We start from the raw sequence: 20,783 nt of genomic DNA on the forward strand, positions 1-20,783 counted from the left end.
TTCCTCTATCAGCCATCATTTGCATGGAAAATGCTTCTTGCAGGTCTCCTTGTACATGGACAATTTCTGTTTGCTGCTGCCTAAAAGTCTTTGAAAACTGCTTCTCCCTAAATGGAGAAAACCAGACATCTAGAAGCAAAGATAGAGGATGGAGAGAGACAAATGAGGTTGCAGGGGTGATCAGACAGATAAGGAAAGGAAACCCGAAGGTTCTTTCTGAAGTGTAATTTCTGCTTAGTATCATTTACCTGGTTGCTTAGTCTCACTTGCTAGCTTTTGGGATTTAGAATTCATTCTTATCCATTAGTTTTTGTTCTCCCATACCTGGTACAGACAGTTATGCACAGTGTGAGGCAGGTGTGAATCACTGGGAGCCTCTGCCAGATCGCTTTCCTGTTTTTCAGCCTTAGCTGTAGAATCTAAATGCTGGAATTGTGTGTTGGCTTAGAAATCTCCTGTCTTCAAGGAGTGAAAGGTTTCAGCTTCCCTCACAATGAGAAACACTGCATGACCAAGCCCTTCTGGGAGCAGCTGTGAGTTTCTTAATTTTGGAGATAACAAGTGTGATCTCAGTTTTGCCATTTTTGGATCTGGTTGTTTGCCACAGGAGCTTTCTTCCACAGCACTGAAGAAGCTGGGGAGCAGCAAGTGTTGATTGTTGATGCTTGCTTGTGAGGGCCAAGCAGTAACCACAGTGCTTGCAGTATGTACTGCAAAAATGAGAGTAAATTAAAAGGAAAAAACCCAACATAGCCTGTATGCCAGGTCCTTTATATATGTATTTAATACAGAATTCACCAGGTTAAATTGCACGATGAAATAGCAGGGCCAAAAAATGAGGCTTCTGTTTGTCATCTGTCCTGGATTATACTGCATGAAGTAGGAATCCCCACTTTGTTGTGATTTTAAAGCATTATTTCTAGTAATTAAGGAAGGGAAGCATTTTTTAATCTAGAAGCAATAGCCTTAATTGCCTCATTGTTACAAGAAGTGACCCATTTCGTTTCTGTGGCTGCTTGCCTAGAGGAGAGGAGGTCGTTTGCCATGACACTTTGATAAAATCTCTGGAATTAAAAACTTTGAGTACACGGGTCATCAGGCATACATTAGGTTCTGGAAAATACTCATAAAACTAAATGAGGCATGTGGAGATGAGTGCAGCAGCCCTTATTGCCATGATTAGGTATCCAGTCAGGTTGCTTCATTTGACTCTCTGATTTCATGTAGCCTCTGCTCATGGCATCACCTCCACTCACTGCATCTATTTTGTATCATGTTGAGAAAATTGCAATTGGGGCTTAAGATAGACCTCTGTGGCAAGCAGAACATTCATTTAAAACATTCAAATGTAAAAATCCTGTTCTTGTTGGCAGGGTTATTCTTGGGTAAAAGGCCTTGATGAAGAGGGGAAGAGGATCTCTTCTTTTTCTAAAGGGAAAAAGAACAGATGACAATGGTATTGCAAGAGAAACCCAAGAGCTAGTTGAGGGTTTTTTCCTGCTGAAAGGTTTTTATTAAGCACCTGGAAGGCATAAAATACATCTCAGAAGTACCTGGAGTCAATTGACTGACCTTGAAAACAGCTTGTGTGTGGGAGAAGAATGGACAGTCACTAGGATGGCTTTTATGTATGGGATAGCTGAAAGAGGTTCCTATTTATGCCTGATCCAAAGGGAGTGTGCTGAGTGGCAAATGGGGCTTTTTTGACTCTAAAGGTAAAAGCCTTACTTTTGCTATTAAAATCAAATGGCTTAAGAACTCTCTCTAGTAGTTTGAAGTAAATGCCACTGTTTGAGATGGAAGTCTATCTGTCAGTCCTGCCTCAGGATACATCCAAAAGAAAGGGAGAGAAATGACTTTGGACTGCTGTGCTTTCTGTTAAAGCTTAATCAGTTGCTAGAACTATCTGTCACTTGAATCACCTGTTGGAACTGGAAGGCTGTAATTGGGATATCCTCAGGCTTTCCTTGCTGTAGCTCCTGTGAAATGCATGATAAGGAATGGCAAACACTGCTGCAGCTCTGAGTGCTCGACTTCCCAGCACTTCAGGGTAACCAAGCTTACCATGAAAATAATTGGGGTCAGCGATCTACAAATATGAATGGGATTGTGTCCTATCTTTTCCAGTGATAGAGCTCACCTTTTGGCTTCACTCTGTAAGTCTCTGGTCAGATTTACAGTACCGCAAAACAATGCAGCACGCATTAAAGATGAAGTGCAGCAAGAACTGCTAGTGAGGTCTAGGAAACAAACTGCCCACTAGCAAAAGGCACCTGAGCTGTAATCACTAGAACTTTTATTTCAGTTTCTTCTAGTCAGGACCACAGTGGAGCCAAAGCACTAGACAACCAAGTCCAAGTGATCAATGTTGTGGTGAGGCACTGAAAAATTCTTAACCAATTTTTTCCTTGGATGCCTAACTCACTAACTGCAGAGATATGCCTTAATACATGGTTGAAAGAAGTACAGACAGTTCCTGATATCACCAATAAAAGAAAACTTTAAATAGCAAACAAAGAAAGCAACCTTAATAAAAGCATGCTCAGTGCTAGGGAAATAAGAATGCATCATAACACAGAAATGGTGAGTCTCCTGGAAGGATTTTGATGAAATAAATTCTGTGCTCTACAGATGCCAATCAGTAATGTTAACACATCATGATATATTAGTCAATGGCACACTGCGAGGGTAAGCTATTCAGAGGTGTAGGAAATAACTTATCAGGAAACATTTGATGCAGTAGTAAGATTCTGGGTGTTATTCAGCCACTGACACAGCCTACTTGCATCTGTCCTTGAAGGAAGTGCTGATGGATATTCCAGGATCACACTTAAATTATTGCAGAATATAGATATTGAAGGCAATGTCCTACAAGAAAATAATCTGTGGATTTACCAAAGGACTGAGGTTCCCCTGATATACAGTGTGTTGGTGATAGGAGGTCCAGATTTTGTGCAAGTATAATATATCAAGACACCCAGGCTGTGACTGTTGCTCTCATGATGATGCAGTAATGCTAGAAGGGATACCTCCACCTGGAAGAATGTCTGAGAAAATGTGACATTTCCACAATCTGGGAAATGGTATGCTCTGTTTTTAAGGCCTTGTGCAAGTCCTGATAGTAGCAGTCTTGACACAGCAACTTTATTGGATTAATTCAAGATATTTCAGTGCTCCTTTTTGAATCACTCTTCAAAATAATGCTTTGGTAATACGGAACAGAGTAATTTGTTTCCATCACTCTTGCTTTTGCTCCCTAATGAAAGCTGACCCAAAAAGCCATTTGTGAGTTTTTTTACTGCCTCATCCAAGTCTTCTAGAGCAAAATTTCTAATTTCTCCCTGGTGACTAAGCCTGTTGCCTTGTGCAGGAGAGTGTTTTCTTGGCAAATTGGGTAACAATTGTCTCCAGCTCTTGCTCTCTTGTTTTTTTGTTCTGGTCATGTTCATCTTACCTCTATTGCCCTTTGCACCTTAAATGATGCAGTTCATGCAGTGGGGCTTGTCACTTCAGAACTTAAGTCCAAGAGGTTGGGACTGACCTCTGAGAATCTGTGCTGGGGTTAAACATGGATTTTGTTAGATCCCCTTCCTCACATACCCCCAGGCTAAAATATAATGCAATGGTCTATTGGTTTTCTCAACTAAAAAAAAATACCTAGACATTTCCTAGTGCAAATTTTTTGAGACACTGACTTCCTCCCCCTCTGTGCTTGTTCTTTACTGATCTAATGTAGCAGTGACTGACTCAGAGGGTGATGTCTGGCTGCAGCTGTCAGCAGAAGTAATTGCTGTGATAGATATGGACTTGAGTGTTTTTAAACAGACACAAATTGTGCCTTGTGCAATAACTGTACCTGTGCATTTTACACAGGCTTTTTGTTACAAGAAAGCACAGGAAGGAGAACATGGTTGCCTGAGGAGGATGTGCTCTGTGATGTTTTCATATTTCTCCTCAGAGATCAGCCTTGACAGGTGAATGAGTGTCCCCTGCACAGGGCATGCAGACAGTTTGTTAGAAATCATGGGAATTGCAAAGCACAGACCCAGTGGCACATAATTCCATTGTTTAGGGTTTTCTGAATTCTTTACCTGCTGCCTTAACTGTAAAATTCATCACATTTGATGCAGTCATCCCTGTGTGTTATTGCAGGTTCGCTGTGGGCTGCTGTTTTTCCCTTGTAAATGTACTGCTGCTTTATGGGGTGGCTGTTTCTGGTTTTCCATCCAGCCTATTGAGAGCCCACAAAAACTGGAGCTCCTGTTTACTGTTGATGAGGAACATGCACTTCTCAGTGACTTGAGAAGATTGCTTGGCCAATGGTAAACTCCTCTGAGGACTTTGGGTTTTTTTCCCCCTACTGCTTACTTTCTACTGCTTTTTTCCTACTAGTTTTCTACTGCAGCTGCTGCTATGTTGCTTATGAGAGTGAAGTTGCTCAGAGTTTGCATCTTTGAGTAGAAGGTGAGACTGCACATTTAAACATCACATAGCAGGAACCTAAGTCTAAATTAAGTTCTGCTTGCATTCTTGTGTATATACTTTTTAAGTACATCACCAAAAATCAACTCTGGCACCCGGTATTTTTGGGTTTGCTAATTTCATCTAGGCTGCTCCAGCTGCTAAATAGAAAACCAAGGAGTTTTCTGTAATGCATAGCAGAATATAAGGGTAGATGTTAATTTTTAAGGGGAAGAAATCTTGTTTTGCAATGTCAGTGTTCCCAAAAGGTACAGGCAAAACCCCCTTTATTTCCATGTGAATTTCAGCTTCTAGGAAAATCCCATTATTTGGAGTTTTTTAGCTTACTTTAAAAAAACTCAATGTTATTTTTGCACAGCACCAATTACTCTGCAAAATGCCCATTGTCAAATTTGGAAGAAAACACATATTATATTTGTATATTTGAGGGTTTTACTCTATATAGAAAAGAACAGAAGTAAAAATTTCAGTTCTAAACGGTCCTGTTTAGAACTTTGAGTTCTAAACTATCCAGAAATTGCTGCTTTGAGCTGTGTCCCATAATAGTAAATCACGATTCACTGATGGAATTGACTACATTAGGAAGGGTTTTTTATTTTTATTTCTTCCTGCAATGGATGGCAGCAGGTAAGGGTATATTTGCTTGTGTTTTGTGCTTCTGCAAAAACAAAAGGTCAGTTACCATCTGCCTGTCCTGTGAGTCTAAATGAAACTTGTTTTATAGCTGGGAAAGAATAGTATGTTTATACTAGTAAGGACTAATTCCAAAGTAATCTTGGAGAAAAACTGGAAGATGTTTAGGAAATTAAAGCCAAGTGGTGTAATCTAATCTGAGATCCTGGCAACAGCCTTGTGAAAGAGTCAAGTCTTGTAGTGAGTGAGTGCTTTAACAAAAACATTAGTTTTAAAGCCTTGTGTTGATGTTCCTGATCTTGCTTGTCTTGTTTCTACATTTCTGCATCCATTTGCCACCTTTTATCATCACTTTATCTCCTGAAGCTCTATTCTGTGCCTTCTAATGCTTTCTCAGTTCTAAGGAAATAGTATAATTTGAAGCACATATTACATGGGTGACTTTCTTTTCCTCAGTCAGGACACAGGGGAATCAGCTTCCTTCTGTGTGTCCAGAATAACCTTGCTTTGTTTTACATAACAATTTTAGTACAACTCTAGACTCAACAATCTGAACTTGAAGGAAGTAGACCAGATAAAATTGTTTGGACTCTTACAAGAGGAGGAGAAATTCTCTGCTGAATACTGACATCCAACCTAAACACGAGGTTACTCCGAGCATCTGCACAGAAAGAGAAAGAGAGAAGTGATGAAAAGCCTTTTTTTGTTTTTTTGAGAAAGAGTATTATCACAATTTCTTAGGATTTGATGTATGACACACACATCTTAAGAGTCCCACATTAGTCCCAGTTATTCAGACTGCAAAACAGAACATGTAGCTAGGAATTATGATATTGAGTGCAGCTATTGTTGTATGTCAGGTTCAGTTGCCAAGCACAGGGATGGAGCAAGTTATAAGGCAGGAAAAGCAGAAAAATCTACAATCTGGTAAGGAATAGTTTACTTCACTTGGGGAAGTGGATGTGTAAATGGCAGGATGCCCACGGGTTATTTGAGATAAAATGATTCTCAGCTGGACAGCTAGGTTTTTGATAGATTTGAAGACCCAGAAGTTATTCAAACATTCTGGATAACTTGGAGTAGAAGTTGCCTGTATGTGGAAGGAAGAAGTTAACACTTTTCAAACCATTTTCAACATGCAAGGTTTTGGCCCTGTCTCTGAGGCCTTGCATGTGTGTGCTTTATGGCTGTCAGTGTAAGCAGCTTTACTCATTTGTGAAACATCTTTCAGGATCTCTCCCTAGGGAAACAGTAAAGATTTAAGCCACTATTCTGGGTGCTGTCTCTTAATTCTGAGTGTGGCTTGTCCTTTTCTTGCTGAGGACTAATGATAGAGGAGTATATTTATTCAGCGAGCTGTAGTTGTGTTTTCTACCTTGTGGCCTTAAATTTTGATGACACTTGCTCTTTGAAATTGCAATTCTTTGCTTATTGTCAGCTGTACCATCGGATAAACAAAGGAAATCGTGGTAAGCCAGTACTCAAAAATATCCAACAAAAGTTAAAACACTAGTGTTAAAAAAAATAATGCCTCTTCCAAAGTAATCCAGGCACTGAGGAAATATGACAGAGTTTGTCTCTGAGTTAATAAGGTGAATTGATTTCTATGAAAATGAGAATAGGAAGCGACTATCCAGCTTGTTCTATTGAAGAACATAACCAGTGAGAATTGGATGAGAAGATATTTCCTGAAATGTAAAGTGAATTTAGTATAGTCTTCTCTGTTGTTATTAGACAACAGGGGCAGCAGATGCCTTCTGGGTTTAGTTCCATTGAAAAAAAGTGGTGTTTTTCCTGCTTGCTTAGACTTTTGCCCACTTTGCTCACCAGACTGCACAGATGTCTGTAGAGAAGTTGAGTTCCAAAGACTGTGTATATGTATGTTTATATGGACACTTGCCTTAGGAACATGTTTGCCCAGAGCAGGGGGATTACCTTTGGAACTGCTTGCACTTGGCTAGGGGTATTCCATGCCTGAGCAGGGCCAAACTATGAGAAATGCAGATTTCCTCCTTCCTGTTTGATTGGTAAAGTGTTTCTAGTTTTTGTCATTAAGTGTTCTGGAAAAAACCAATGTGTTATGCTTCCAGAGGCAAAGATTCAAAATCTCAGCTCCCTGCCATGCAAAGGTCAAGCCTTTGAAGTGCCTCACTCTTAGGTTTGGTATCTAAGGAGTTATATCAAAGCAGTTCTGACATGAGCTGATACCTACTGGCACCAAAACAGGCTTTTCTTTGCCTTAAATTGTGCAGAGTTGGATAAGCTCTTTCCCGTTATAGGCCTGCTCCTACTGTTTTTTTCCTAACACAGCTAGTGAATGACTGGATATTGATGATGCATGTGTAAAAAAGATGCATGTATAAAAAAGAGAGGTCAAGCTGAAGAATTTCAATGCCCCTAAAACTGCAAATACGAACCAGTTTATGCTCTAAACCTCAACTTTAGAAGGGTACCAGCTAGCAAACCATAAACAGAGAGATAGAACAAGAGAAAGTGGGCGCCCATAAGCCAAGTAAGGAAGGAAAGTTGATTACAAAGAGCCTCCTCATTGTCATTGTTTGCAATTTTGTACTGATAGCCAGACTTCACATGTGCAGTTGTTCAAGGACATGAGTGGCTCTGCAGCTCAGCTCTTGAAAGCACCTGCATTGTGGGCACAAGGCTGTGAGCAGCCTGCAGGAGCAGGTCTGGCACAGGCCCAGGGGGTTTGCTCAGTGTTTACCCAGTGCTGCAGCCAGCAGTTCCAGTTTGCCCTGCAGCTCGCTTCCTGTGTGTCCCTGTGCCTAGGAAGTGCATTGTGCCACTCTCCTTTCTCTACAGTAGCTAGAAATTTCCCTGGGGTTACTTCTCTCTTAAGAGAACAGCACAGTAACAGAACAGTAATTTCCTATAATTTAAACAAGAGGTCTTGTGTCTTAATATGGCTGTTGTTCAGATAAAGGCAGAGCTGCAAAGATAAAACTTGCAGAAGTGCCTGGGTTAAATTTTTGTATAATGTTGATAAATGTGACTCATAAAGTGAGGCTGCCATACATACAGGCCCCTCATTTGACCAGGCATGGTCCTTGATGGTGGAAGCCTTTCCAGCCCACTAAAAAATGCTTTTTCTAGTGTGTCATTCTGGCTGTTCTCCTTCTGAGCCTGAATTTGGCAGCCAAGCAAACTGAAGGCCAGCATAGGTATCCTGCTGTGCATGTGTTTAATTCTGTCCTCCTCGCCATCTAAAGTTTGTGCACGTTTATTTTCTCTTCCTGAGCAGCCATGTATTATACACCCTGTTTATTCTTAAAAAATTACATTGGCAAAGAGTCAGCAAGACTCAGTGGTTTCTTCAAACTGCTATGGCTCCTGGGACAAGCTGAATTTTGGTGGAGTGCAGCATGCTGTTCCAGATGCTGAGGACCTCTGTTAGCCAAATCTCTCCATTTGGCAGGGAGATCACAGCAATGAGCTTGCTCTGCCTCCTCCTTGCTTTGTCTCTGTGGATTTCTTTTCCAGAGCCAGGAGCAGGGACCAGCCCTCATGCTTAATGGCTTGCTTAGCTCTCTTTTCTGGCTGGTTATCTCATGAAAAGCTGGGAAGCTGAGGAAAGTGTCTTGGGTATTCCCCTTTAGTAGTATGCCCCTACTACTAAATGTAGTGATACTGCAGCAGGCCCCAGCCCTTCCTGCTTCATTAGTGACAAGCAGAGTTCAGAGGTTTGATTTAGTATGGGTAACCAGGTACCTGAATTATTTTGTTTCTGTTAAAAGTAGAAGCTTCTCCAGTGCAGTGGTACCCCATTTATCACTGCTGCAAGCTATGACATGCCACCTGCTACACTGCGTAAATATTCTTCAGACATCATCTATTGAAAAACCTGATAAATCTGAAGAATAAATCAGAAAACTGATTGCTTTCAAAAGGTTGTACCTATTCTTGTGATACTGAGGATTTTTTAGCGCTTTCACATTGGGTGGAGCTGGAACCAGCAAACACAGAATTGTGAGAAATGGGTCATCAGAGGGAAGTCGGTGGGAGTGGGTCTACATTTGTCCAAGTTGCACTCATCAGATACTGAGATTCTCATGGAAAACAATTTTCTGGTTTCTACAGATCTTCCAGCTCCAGTCATTAGAGGAATGTCACATGCCTGGTACATGTAACTGAAACTGTGCAAGAATTTGTTGTTAAGGCGTACAGTCAGCTGAACCCTACTTGGGCTTCAAAATGTGATGATGTGCCCCCTTCAGCTATCATTATTAGTAATTTTTTTCCTATGATCTCATGGTGGTATTGCATTAGAAACTGCTTTTTGTCTCGTGATGAGGATCTGAAAGAGGAGACCAGGAAACACAGCACCTAGGGTTTTCTGAGGAAGGCTGTTTCCACCAAAACCAATACTGCGGTGTGGCAGAAGGGAGGACGGGGTTCCATGTCATTCACTGCCCTCAGGATGGAGACAAGCAGAGTGCAGCCCTGAGTCACCCGGGAGCAGGCATCACTCCTGCCATCCACGGGGCGGACAGCAGCTCCCGAAACCCAACCAGGGCTGCAGTTTCCGTCCTAATTCCCAGATTTCTGCTGTGCACTTGAGTCAGAGCTGGGCCTTTGGACCCTCGTTGTGCGGGTCCACGGATGGGTAAAATCACACAGTGTGTTTTTCAGAGAGCTAAGCCGCGCTAAGCCGCGCTGAGTTGCAGAGGTGCTGTTGGAAGTGGATGAGCCGGGGCTGCTCCGACTGTGTTCAGTCGCCTAAAGCTGCACCACAGGCACAAAGGAGAAAGCAGAGGGGGCGGCAAAACTCTGCGCAGGATCTCGGGCCGTCCCCTTAGAGCGTGGCAGGGTTAGGGGGACAGCAGGGAGCCCGGACGGCTCCCGGCGGGTGTCCCGGCGCTGGCATTCCCAGAGCGTCTGGGAAAGCAGGCGCGTTCCTCCGGCGGCGCGCCCCGGGGCTGCCAGCTGCCCGTGAAACCTGAACCGCGGGGGCTGGTCCTACGGGCCGCCCCGGCCCCTCGGCCGGCGCACACGGCACATCGCACATTATCCATCACCCTCACACGGCGCCCGGGGCAGCGCGGCAGCCCCCGTGGGATGGTGCTGGTGCTGCTGGCGGCAGCCCCGCCTGCGCACAGGTCGCCTGAGCGGCTGAGGGAGGAGGGGGCAGGAGGAGAAACTTGTGAGCGCAGCCGGGCTGGAATCAGGCGGTGCCGAGCGTGCCCCGAGCCGCCGCCGCGTGTATGGGGCAGCGGGGCGGCCCTGCGTGAGGGCGGGCAGCGCCGGGTGAGTACCGCCGGGACCGGGCTCGGAACCGGGCTCTGTCGGACCGGGCACCGCTGAGTATGTGTGAGCCGGCTGTTCTCGTCTGCTCTCCGTCTGTGTGCGGGCATCTTTCAGTGTTCTGCTGTGCTGTTGTTTCTTAGTGCTAAATGCCTCCTAACAGGATCCAGTGTTGTTGGTTTCAGGGGTACAGGCTGAGTGTGTCATCTGACTACTTGTTGACTGGAATATAAATCAAATCCCTTTGTGCTTTCTGCAGTTTTGTAATGGTTGTGTTAAAATCTTCTTCCTTCTACATAAGTATTTGCTGAAGGATTTGATAGATAAGGTCCTCATTGGGACAGACTTTGAAATGAGCCCTTTGCCTAACTCTTTAGTGACTACAGTCTTCCATGGATCTTTAGAGCCTCTGAGGGGATTTCTTTTCAACACAAGGGAGTAGTTGTGTTGTCTTTTTCCTTCCCTGGGAAGGAAATTGAAGGTAATATTTGTCTCTATCTTCCTTCGCAGCAATATGTATGTATGTTGTTAGTTTGGGAGTTTGCTTCTTCCAACAGGGTGGAGAGTATTAAATAATTAATGTTTGATGCTATAAACATTTCTGCAACAGATGATTGGAAGTAAACAGTGGGGTTTTTTTGGATGGGTACCTTTTTCCTGTATAGGCAGAAATAAGAAATTTACTCTGTAGCACAGTGTCTTCATAACACAGAATTTATCTAATGTTAAGCTGAATTCTGTTTGTCCACTAGCATGGTTGCTGAGAGAGGATGGTGATAACTCTTAGATCAGTGGGTATTAAGATGCTGGTAAGTTCTTCTGTTGCACAGTAGTTCTGTACCTAGGAGGTGACAGTAAATTCTGTACACTCAGGATTCCTCCTGAGGTAAGAATTATGGGAGTGGGACTGAGCAGTACAAGGAGCACAATATCTTGTCCTGGCTAATAATCATTTAAGTGTAATTTCATAGTCACAGAAGACAGGCAGGGGTAGAGAGAAGGAAGGATTGAGAGTCAAGTGCCTGTCTCCAGTCCCATGAAATTTTCATGTTGTGGCAGGTTTTGTTATTGCAAAAGGCATCTTCTTGTGCGTGATAGTAACTTAATGTTAAAAATAAATGTGCCTAAAGCTTGTTTCCTTGTGCATGGTATCTAAAGTTATTAGACTGCCTCTTCTTTCATTGTTGTCCTGTCTCTCAGCTGCATTTTTCTTCTCCTGTTCTTTACTTAACCTAGTCAGTTTCATCAAACACTAAAAGTCTAGTCTGGAATAAAGGGGATGCCCCTGCCAAAAATGCCAAATCAAACAAAAAAAAATCCCAGCAAACAACATGGTAATTAAGTAAAAAATGTAAAGCCATGTAGAAAATTCAACTGAAAACATGGTTTAGTGTGGAAGGCATGACTTCTTTTGTGTTTTTGGGGCAATGTGCTGCTGGGGTCAGGTGAGAGGGAGGCTCTGGGTTGTTCCTTTGACGTGTACCTCTCCTGGGTTTGCAGAGTGGTTCATAGATCACTTCTATTAGTGGTTGTGTAACTAGGTTCATTTTTCTGAAGATGGAGTTTAGAAAGACAGAAATCAGGATCCCTTTAAGACATGGACCAGGTAATAATTTGAAGTTCTGATAAGGTCATCTCTTCAGAAGCAGCCAGAATCAAAACTCTCTGTGACCTCCCTGTGCAGCTGTAGCACACAGTCACATCTTGCTGCTTGATTCAAAATTTTGGTGTTTTGTTATAAAGCACACCAGGCAGAAGGAGAAAAAAACCAACTAGCTGAAATTCATGGTGGGTAGTTAGAAGTGTTTTGCATCTGCTAACTTTAACTGTCTTCTGTGTAGACTTTTTTTGTGTTTATTGTGATCTGATGGCCTTTGGAGGTATGTTTCATTCCTGGAGCTATTAACTGGCTTTCTCTATACTGGGCAGAGGGAATGCTCGATACACTTTTATTTTAAAATAATCTCCTGGAACAGAGTGTGATAATTCATCATATTGGGGTGTCATTTGTGTTGTACACTGATTTGAGGATGAATGTATGTTAGCTTTCAGCCAGGGAGGAAAACAAAAGGTTGCCTTGGTGTTGTAAACCAAGAGAAACATGGCAGGAGTGTATCTGGTACAGTTCCAAGTCTGGAACTTGGCATTCTGTTACGTCCAAGACTCCAGGTAAGGTAAGTGCCTGATAGTGTTGGATGATAAAGAAACACACAGCTTTTAATGACACTTGCTACTCTGCTGCCAGTCTTGGGAGAAACTTAAAAAGACAAAAGAAGCCAAATTTCCAGTTTAGATTCTCTTGCTTCATGTAGAAAGTGTGAGAGGTAGGATTTAGTGTGTTAATTTCTATTATTATGCTAAAGGAAGGATTTCAAGTTAGCATTGTTTTTTATAGTTGTTGCCTGCATTTATTTAGAAAAATGTTGATTAGGTTGTAGGTTTTTTAATTGCAAGCACTCAAAAATACATGAAAATGCTAGGCATGTCAAAGATGGATGTGCTTCAGCAGCATAGCAGCTTCTTGTATGTTTCCTGACTCTTTCCTTCCATTTCACCATTTTGCCAGTTACATTTGGGTGATGAAAGTGGATATGGTAAGCACTGGAGTGAAGCTGTAAATTGATTTTGTATTTAATTGATTATGGATCCAGAATAAACCGTAATAGGCCTTGATTAACTTCCATTATAAACTAGATCATATTTAGTTGTGAATAATACCCTGTTTTGCCAACAAAGACTTTTGATAGACTCTACAATATATTAACTTGGTGTAATTATCATCAGTCATCTTTACTGTGTGTTTTTGACCACCAGCTTTGTTAGCTCTGGTTCTTATTAGCTCTTTGTACATTTAATAGCTTTCTCTGTCCAAATTTCTGCTTTCTCTAGAGTTACTGTTTTTTTCTTTACCTTCTTTTTTTATAAGTGGAAAATACAGTTTCTTAATTGCTTCATTTTCTTCTCCTTTTCTCTCTTCCAACACTTTTTGAAATGGCTTCCAGAGAAGATGCTCTTGGGTGCTGTCAGTTCTCCCCAAGTTGAGCACCTGCTGAACAAGGAGACACAGACTGGTGCACAGACAGACAGACAGACGGCTGGCTGTCAGTGGCCTTTCCTCTTTGTAATTTGTCACTTTGGTATTTGTCACCTGCACAACTTTGCAGTCATGATCTTTTTTTTTTTCTTCATTTTTCTTCCGAGTTGTTGGTTACACTGCAAAATAAGATAATTGCTTGGAGACTCGGAGCCACCTGTGGCGTGGTGCTTTTTTTGTTTACGGTCATGGTCTTTGACTTATCTGTTAAATGTTTGAATTAATTTTGTCTGCTTGGCTCAGCTCGAGTTTCGTTGGGCTTTTCTAATGAAAATGTCATGCACCATCAAGCCAAGGGTCTTGCAGGAACACACAGGCTCGTTGCTTTTAACTTTAACAAACTTGTATTGTTTACTGTTGTGCTTGTTAGTTTGGGGGGCTCTCATGCTCCATTGCTCAATGAGACGAACCTCAGCACATGTGGAATTCCTTGGCCAAGTGTACAGTTTCTTGTCATGAAATGCCTTTCATTTTCCTGTACTGAGTTTTGTGCGATTTTGTGTAATGGCAATTATGATTAGTAGCTTTTTAGCAAATTTTTCATGTGTGTTACTTCCAAGAAGTAGTTGGTGTGTTCCCATGGTTCTTTTCCCACATTTACCTTTGCTTTCAGAACAGCAATTTGTTAACAAAGAAAAGGAAACAGAACTTAAATTTCAAGTGGGCTGGTATTCTTGGCCTGTCAAAGTGAACAATCATGGAGCATTAGTAAAACCCAGCAATTTGCCTCCCTGCAAAACAGGGAAATAGCTCAAAATAAGGAAATAGCCAACACATTTTGGCCCAGACCACGCTAATCAAAGAAAAAGCATGTTTGGTTCTCCCAGTTAGTGATATCCAGAGGGAGCTCACTGCCTTCCAGGGGCAGGCAGGCTGCTCCTGCAGCATGCAGAGAAAGTGGCCTTGCAGTTAATCCTTGCTTGGTTGACTTGACCTCAGCTCTGGCAACAGCATCCTGGATTTTCCATAAGCTGCCTTTCTATAGCTGTATCTTTGACCTCCCCCAGCTACCACATGCTGTGCTGTGCTAAGAAAAATGGGAAGGAGGATGGAGGTGACATCAGGGGAGGAAGGTTCTAGTTGGACCTGGAAAAGGTCTTGAAAAGAATGAAAAGAATGGTCAAGGACAGCACAGCTTCTGTGAGAAAACAGTGCAGCAGGAGGAAACTTTTCAGCCTGGAGATGAGATGACTGAGGAAACTTCACTAACAAGTGGCAGGAAAAGGGTAAACAGACACTGCTTCTTCCTCCCTTATTTTTCAGTAGAGAAGTCCCAGGGTGTGTCCAGGAGTGATGGTGGCAGGCTCAAAACAAATCAAAGGAGGTAATACTGTGCACAAGATGTAAGTAAGGTCTAATTAGTAAGTGTTTGCAGTGTAGGGATTAGTAAAAGGAAAACCCAGTTTTAAGGGATAGCTAGCCCAAAATATTGCTGCTTGCTTGTCTTAGCTGTCCTGCTTGCCTGAGGTTTTGCTTCAGTCACAGTTGGAGATGGGATGCTGGGCTGGATGAATTCTTTCTGTCCCATTGTAGCCATCCATTTGTTCAGTTCTGACTCTGTTATTTTAGTATTACTTATATGGAGCGAAAAAAGATCTGATATTTTGTTTGTGGCTTGATGAAAAGGAGCTGAATGACCTCAGCAGATCATGAAGGGGGGCTGCCTTCTTCAGCTAGGAATGTGTGGATACAAGGAAGGATAAGAGCTGCTGGTGCAAAGCGAGTTGTCATCTTTGAAAATGGAAAGCAAAGAGATTCATCACCATTTTGTTTCCAGGCAGTGCTGCAGGAATGTGTAGGCATGGTCTTACAGGATGAGTATTTAGAGAAGAAATAACAATGGATCATATCAATTCAAGTGCAGCAGACCCCCTGAAGCCTGCTGGATCCTGGTCAGATAAGGCTTTTTCTGTGTACCCAGCCTGACAGCTGACTGTGTAGAGGTGGAAGATGAAGGAGCTCAAGTGCTGCCGTGCTGCAGCAATCCCAGTGTGCTAAATGACTGTTTAGCAAATGGGAGAGTGCTACAGTCAAGGGTGACTTAAAGTATGCTTAAGGCCCCTCTTGAGTTTCTTGAGAAAGAAAAATGATGCAGAGGCTGCAGGCAATTAACTTTGCTTCTCATTCTTCAAATCCTGCTCTGTGGATCAGCTAGATGAGGTGACTTCCCTCCATGGCCATATTGATTGATTGTTCTTTCAGTATTTTGGAGGGGGAAAAAAGTTTCAGTAGCTCCTAAACAAACTGTGCATTTTACACTAGCTTCAAGATCTTGTTGCTGTGTGTATTTAGAACTAGTGACTTTAATTTAGTTGGTTATCACTGTAATGGAGTTTTAATCATATTTGCTTTACCTACTTGGGCTGGGACTGAGAAATAAGAATTGTGCAGTTATCAATATATAGCACAGAATATGATAAACTCATTTTTAATCCTTCCTGTTGGAGCATAACAGGTTGCTGCAGTTCAAAGACAAGTATGTGAATACAGACGTGTATCTAGGAGATGAAGACAGACTTCTGGAAATCTTGTTTATTTAGTGACATCATTGCCTTATTTCAGAGTGTTGTCTTGGAAAGTGTTCTGAGTAATTTGGGGTCTTAGTGTTGTTGTTAAAGGTGAGATAATGATGAAAGGAAAAGCTGTGCTGTACCTGTACTTATAATTATAAACTAGCTATCATGGAATTTTAATTGTCCAGAAGTTGGAGCAAGCAGCCTGCTTGCTGTATAAGCTTTTTTGTTGTGGAGCCTCTAGACAATTCTTGCAAGAGTTTGGGTTTCCAGTTGTTTTTCTCTGTGTGTATGTCTGTGGTGGGCTGGTGTTGAGCTCTTGCCTCTTGTCTGTGATGGAGATCAAAATTGTGTGTCACATGCACGGATAGTCACTGTGATTATCCACTACTAAGTGTTGCAACACACAAACCCAGAAATGCTGGATGCTAGAAAGAAATAATTCCTCTGGCAGTTGCAGTATTTGTGCAGCTGTTCCCACAGATGTTTCTTCTTTCTTGGCTTTTTTTCTTTTTTTAATTTCTCCTAAGAAGTAAGCAAACCAAGGCAGCAATGTTAAAGGGCCTGCCTGGAGAAAGAGAGAAAATGCAGTACCTTTTAGTTTGGACATAGTAATTTACGTTCTTTCAAAATGACTGCGAATTCTTACTTTGTTTGCCAAGTCCAAAGCCTGCTTAGGCTCTGCAGAGCTGAATGGAAGTGTCCTAAAATTGGAGCTCTGCAAATAGACTTTGAGAGTAAGAATCTGCTTGGGGTAATTTGGAATCTTAACAGCACTGCTGGAACTCAAATGGACCCAACTTCAATGTCTATTTTGCTCATTTTAGAAGTGAATAGGAAACATACTGGTCAGAAAACGTGTTCTGACAGAGCTCTGCCCTGTGGCTATAAGTGAAATTTTGGAATGAAAACATCATAGCAAACACCCCCCAGTCAATAACTGATTGCAAGATTGAGAACTAACTCTGTTCATATGTAAGATGCATTTGTTGACCTGTTTTGAAAAAAGCAAATACAGTTCTGGTGTATGACAATGGGAAGTCTTGAAGGTGCTATTTTAAGCAGCAGCTCAAGTAAAAATTTTACAGCTCAAGTAAAAATTCTTTAGAAGTCAATAAATTAATTGAAATGTAAAATGTTATTAACATTTGGTGCATAATGGGGTTTCACCATCATGAAGGGGTTTCACCTTCTCCTCCTAGGAGAATACAAGGCTCAAACTGGAATCTGTTAACCACATCCCCAGAAATGTTTAATAAATTATATTTAGGAAAAGGTATATTTTTATAAATAGACATCTATGTCTTGATGCCAGCAGCTTTCTTAGGTTGGGTTTTTCTCTTGGGGTTCACAACTGAGTAAGCAGGAAGAAGCTCTGAGAAGGCACACGTTGTAAGTAGTGTTTTTGAGCAATGAAAACCTGTGAAAAACAATAAATATCTGTCAGTAAGTCTATGAGACCTGGTGCTTTTGGGCTGTTTAGTTTTCCACATAACCTGGTATGTGTGTGATGGCTGCTGCCTAGACTTCACCAGCCGTGCTCGAGTCCTCTTTCTTTAGAGAAACTCAGACCTGGCTTTGTGTATTCTGTGAAAATGAGAAAGCAGCCTTAGACTCTACACATAAATATGTGTAAACATCCGGGAGAGAACAGAAGTATTTTGAGCTCGTAAGGAGTAAATTGGTGTAGCCTGTCCATGAGTGTGCTGCAATGAAAGAATAAATTCTAACAGGGTAAGGAGTTCCTGGGATGCCTTGTGACTGCTGTGTTGGGGGTGAGGGGAAATATTAAAATAGCTGTTTTGATGATGTTTTTTCTGTCAGAGTGTAACTATGTTGCTGGCTTCCATGGAGGTTTCAGAAGTTGGGCTTAGTGAGCAGGGAGATCCTTTCCTGTCCTGCCTGTCATATGTGACAGCTGGGAAAAATAAGTCTAGTTCTGAACATGGGAATATTTTACAAATGTTGTAGGATGTGCCAGGATAAAAATAAAATTGACATCAACGTAGGACCTTTATTATTTTCACTGTGATGATTCTGTCCTGCAATGAGTCAACTATTAATTAATTTCATAGAATCATAGAGCTATTTAGGTTGGAACAGACCTCCAGTATAATTGAGTCCAAGTTTTGAACACCATCCACTGTGCTGACTAAACCACAGCACTAAGTTCCACATCCAGCCACTACTTGAACTCTTTCAGGGATCGTGACTTCACTTCTTTCTTTCTTAACAGCTTCACTGCTTTTGAAGAATTTCCTAGGTTTTAGTACAGACGTTACAATTATGGCCTCTTGCCATGGTGATTCAGCTCCCCATTTGCTCAGCTGGTATTACTGGTAGGATTTACCACACTGGGAAAGGGTTGTTTGCTGTGCCCTCTGCAGTGGCCAGTGGCTCTTTGTATAGGAGTGGTTGGTCCCGTGAAAATGCTGCCTTGTGCCAGATGTGAGGGGACAGGGACTCTTGTGGGCAGAGACAGCTGTGATGATGATGATGATGCTTTGAACAGGGGACCTTGGGCGTTTCTCATGTGCACTCTTCAAGTCTGTTGTGTTAGGCTGTTCTCCTGTTCAGTATGTGCTGAATTCCCAGGAATTCCCTGAATTCCTGCCTCTTGCTGTCACAGAGCTCCCGGTGCACTCAGCTGACGCCAGGAAAGGACTGAAGCAGCCAGCTGGGCGTGCAGCACGTGGCGTGTTCGGTGACAGGAGTGTTTATCACGTAATGAGATTAAGGCTCTGTGCAGCACTGCTGTGCAGTGCATGTGGCTCTGACTCCTTTCCTTGGCAACTGGGAACGTGCAGAAGGCAACTTGGGCATAGGTGTGATCCTCTGCCAGCATTGGAAATAAAATCCTGAATTCTCTCTGACTCCCTTCAGATGTTAGTATCATGTTTGATGGTGTCAATTCTGGGACGCTGCTTTGGAGATGTTCATCTCCCAGCACCCACAGGAAGGCTCTGAAACGTGAGTTTTACCATTTCTTACTTTTGTAGGGACTGCTAGAAAAAATGGCAGATTGGCCAAAATAACATAGCAGGTATTTTTAGTCCACATATGACTATGCAGTATTTTGTACATTATTCAGGTATCCAGTAAGTAATGAAAAAAATATTGTGCATTACCTGGTGGAAATACCCAGGAAAGGAAATAATTTCTAGTCTGGCATGGGCAGGTCTGTGCTGCTGGGGTGTGCCCCAAGCCTACAGCCTTTTTGGAGGGAGAAGGAAGGATTCATAACTCAGAAGAGTTATTATGTAGGAGGTTATGCTGCTCAAAATGCACACCTGGCTCAAGCCTCTGAGTGTCCCATGAGCTTAGACTTCTGAGGAAAAGTTAGTTCTGGTAACTGAGCCACCATTGTGGGACTGTGATGTACCATGAAGGAGCTGAATGTCCTCCTGTGCCTTGAAGCTGAGTGTCTTAGGCTGGAGGGATTGTACAGAAATAAGCCAAAAGTCAGTGACTGAGACCTGTGATACCACTCAATTAAGAGCACAAGTTAATTCATACTTAATTTTTTAATACCATAAAATATCCAACAGCTTTTCATACAACATGACTCTTAGGGTAGCTGTGATAAGAGTGTATTCAATGAGTGGTTTGGTTTTGAGCTGCCAGAACATTGCTATTCTTTTTGTACTTCCACCTTGGAGAAAAAGCTTAGAATTTTTCTTCTGAGTTGTGGCGGTGCCATGTGTAGGACTGTGTGTGTCACAAGTTTCCCCTGTGTCATGTACCTGAAAAAGAGACTAATGTGTGTGCTGTGTCATGTGTCCTATGGCTCATTCGTCTCTATCTGAGGATCAGAGGTCCATGGTGAGAGATGGTTTGCAGGTATTTTATGTAAAGCAATCTTGTACTCAGAAAATTCATGTGATACTTCTTGTGAAATCTGCGTCTTTTTTCTCATGGAACACTTTTTACTGTGTTACTGAGCTTTGTTAGGTATTAGGGAATTTCCTAGAAACTTGAAATTCAAGTAGCAGATTTGCATGGGGAGATTGCTGACAGTTCCAGACAGTATATCTTGAGTATTGTCAATGGCATGACAGTACAGCAGTCTTGAATGCCTACTTGGAAAATATTTAGTGTGGAGCTGGAGTAGGAAAGTCTTCTGTAAATTAATGTGCAGTTAGTATCTGTGCTTAAAAACTAGGATGAGAACTTGAGCTCAGAAGCTCAACAAGCTGTATGTGCTGTTGGAGGTCCAGAGAAGTGGATTTTAGCTTTTTTGGCATCTGATATATAGATTGCAAGCAATGAAGGGTTGAAATCTTCTCACAAAACCAGAAAGATGATTTATTGGAAATGTCAAGAAATCAATCACAGAGCCTAATAGGCCAGTTAAACAAGCTTTTCAGTTTGGGTATGTTTAAAAGCAGGGAGGCTTGAATGGTTCTTGTTGATAAACTTGGATGCCTAGACAGATTGCTTGGAAACTGATAAGAGCAAATAGTTTGTTCTGCAACTCATTGAAAGTGGAACAAGAAGAAAAGGTTTTTTGGCTAGTCTGTCATTTGCACATTTTTTTTTCAGGCTAATAAAGTAGGAAAAAGTAAAGTAGTGTGGAAATTAGGACACAATCCTGTAGGTTTTCCCCCTTTAAAATTTGACAGAGCTCTTTGGAGAATGTTTTTAACCTCTAACTTGTTATATTTTTGGTGATGGTAGTGCTGAAACACCTCTACATATGGTGTTCGATCTCTGCAGAACAAATGGTTGTTTAGCTGAAAGCTTTTGTGAAAATATGTTAGTATTGACCAATTTGTCATGAAAAGGTTACAGAATTCTAATAA

The 20,783-nt window shown here is 41.9% G+C and overlaps 1 protein-coding gene across 3 annotated transcripts in view; it reads left to right on the forward strand.

Annotated features, from left to right (window-relative positions):
* ARHGAP24 (Rho GTPase activating protein 24) overlaps window positions 1–20,783 on the forward strand; it is a 246,647-nt gene that overhangs the window by 53,820 nt on the left and 172,044 nt on the right. The window contains exon 1 of one of the 3 annotated variants that reach the window (XM_064711176.1): window positions 10,224–10,377. The exons of the other annotated variants lie outside the window; for them this stretch is intronic. The gene's annotated coding sequence lies outside the window, so the exon portion shown is untranslated. Of the gene's footprint in view, window positions 1–10,223; window positions 10,378–20,783 lie in introns of those variants that run through there. 3 annotated transcript variants of the gene reach the window in all.

Source organism: Zonotrichia leucophrys, chromosome 4, assembly GCF_028769735.1.
Source record: "Zonotrichia leucophrys gambelii isolate GWCS_2022_RI chromosome 4, RI_Zleu_2.0, whole genome shotgun sequence".
NCBI classification, from domain to species: domain Eukaryota; kingdom Metazoa; phylum Chordata; class Aves; order Passeriformes; family Passerellidae; genus Zonotrichia; species Zonotrichia leucophrys.